Source organism: Penaeus japonicus, unplaced genomic scaffold (genome assembly GCF_977035675.1).
Source record: "Penaeus japonicus unplaced genomic scaffold, GWHDUDI00000001_assembly GWHDUDI00000011, whole genome shotgun sequence".
NCBI lineage: Eukaryota > Metazoa > Arthropoda > Malacostraca > Decapoda > Penaeidae > Penaeus > Penaeus japonicus.
In genome coordinates this window covers 17180224-17182723 of record NW_028234413.1, presented here as the reverse complement: position 1 = coordinate 17182723, position 2500 = coordinate 17180224, and positions in this window count along the sequence as shown.

Below are 2500 nucleotides of genomic sequence, written 5' to 3'. Positions count from 1 at the left end.
TTGGGATTATCAGGTCAAGGTAGAGGAAAAGAATCCACGAAGGAAAGGGAAAAAAAAGATATAAAGAAGGGTATTAAGAAAGCGCAAGATCAGGATGCTCGAAATGAGATAAGGAAGAAGACCAAGTGTAATTAAGATCACTGATAAGACCAGAGAATTAAGACGTTCCACTCAGGTGGTGAAGATAAAAGATATCGAAAACCACAGAGAAATAGTGCTAGAGAGTACCGGGGAATTGAACGAAAATTTAAGAGAAGATAATGATTGCGGTGGAAGGAGAGAAAAAAAGAAAAAGAAAAAAAATATATATGTGAGAAAGTAGCTTGATTCAAGAGGGCACGAAAGGCAGGAGACTCATCAAGCCTTTCGAGTCTTAACGATGGGGTAACTTTATTAAAAAGAAGAGTCTTTTTCCTTTTTTTTTTTTTTCTTTTTCTTTTCTTTCTTTCTTTTTCTGGAGGTGGAGAGGAGAGGGGGTGACATGTTGATTGGTAAATTTCTTTGTCATCATGTCACTAAAAATATTCATATTCATATGTATGTGTAAGCGCATCGATGGATGATAGGTTTACATGTGTATTATATCATCCTCTTTCTTATATCTACCCTTAGAAATAAATCATATATCTATTCATTTCTTCTACCACTTTCTTCTTTTCCTTTCTTTCTTTTTTTGTAGAGACCTATACATACCCTTTCTTCTTCTTCTCCTCACCTCCTCATCCCCTGTCATCTTATCCTCCTTCGCTCTTCAATTTTTTCCCCTCATTTTTCCCTTCGTCCCCTTTTTTCCCCTAAATCCTTCCCCTTACTCTGGCTTCACATTCCCTCTATAATTTCCCGGCGATGCAATCAGCTCAGCCAATCACGAGCGAGTACTCATCACGGCGAGGGGTGCCCTTTCCCTTCCTTTCATCTCTATTTTTATGTTTTCCGAATAGGGGTAGACATATTGTCTTCCATGCGTGTGGGTTTTTTCCCCCTGGACGCTTCATTTGATGTGTGATGGACTGCTCGCCGGGTGATGGTTCAGGATTGATGCTCCTGGTACTGTTACTACCTCTATTATCAAGGTTGCTTCTTCTGCCTCTATTGTTATTAGTATTGCTGTTGTTGGTACAAATATTTCATGGTACTGATACTGATGCTACTACTATGACTACGGTTAATATATGTATTGTTGTTGCTACTACTACGTGTCCTAGTAATGTCATCGCATTATTAGTAAAGATATTGATATTAGTGCTGCTACCACTATCAGAAATATGAATTTGTCACGATTACTCTTATTTATGCTACTGTTCTTCCTCCTCCTTTCCCTTATAGTACTAGCCCTGCCATCACTGTTTTGAATAAACATTTAGTAACAAAACAAATAGAAACTACTCCTATAAATAAATGGCCCTAAATCCTGCCATATGGCCATGTTAAGGCCACCCATTTATTATTGTCTAGATCACGGAATGGGTAAAAGGATTTAAGCCGCGGTCTTATACAGCATCGGTGACCAGTAGTTTGTCGTTTTATTTACAAAGAGTCTTCGTGATCTTTTTCTACTCAGGAGCGAGGCTAAGCTAAGAGGACGTAAGGCTAAGCTATTTCTGGATTGATAGATAGTTTAGTTTTTGTTTCTAAAGGTTGTCACTTGGACAAATGACGTTATCTATATGTATCGTGCTCTGTGTTTTTTTCTTTCTTTCTTTCTTTCTTTTTTTCTTTTTTCTTTTCTTGTACTTGAATTATAGTTTATGTTGTTATTTCGTTTACGAACTATTGTTAATGTTATTCCTTAAACATTTAGAGATTGAGATGTCAAAGAAGGCTGTTTAGATGCGAACTCTTAGGGCACATGCTCACACACAAACACACACACACGTCTACATGTGTGTATATATACATACATGTTTGTTTGTGTGTGTGTCTGTGTGTGCGTGTATGTGTGTGTGTGTGCATATATGTTTGTAGTGTACGTGTGAGATGAGAAAGGTAAATGAGTGATATAAATTATTATCGTTAAATATCAAATACTTATCATCACCTATCTATCAGTTATCAAACAATTATCATCACCCAACTATCAGCTATGAAAAATTCATCATCACAACCTGTCATCAATCATCAACCTATCAAATACATCATCAACTCAACTGAAATAAAACATCCAGGGAGAGGCTTTAAGGTGACCAGCCTGGATATATCTAATAGATTTTAGGTAAACAAATGGGCGCATAGCTCGGGGAATAGAATCTAGAAGGGGAGTTAGATTAATGGGCTATAAAGATTTACTGAAAACATAAGTACAGGCAAAATGTCCTCACAGTATTCCACAATTATCGGCGTTGCCATGGTCATACCCCAACACAGATAACATCGGTTGTATGGGTCTAAGACTTTGGTTATAGTAGGGATGGTAAGCATGTTAATAGGAACAAAGATGAAAACAGGGGTAACTTGATTACTGATCAAAATACGATAATATCTATTGTGTGTGTGTATGTGT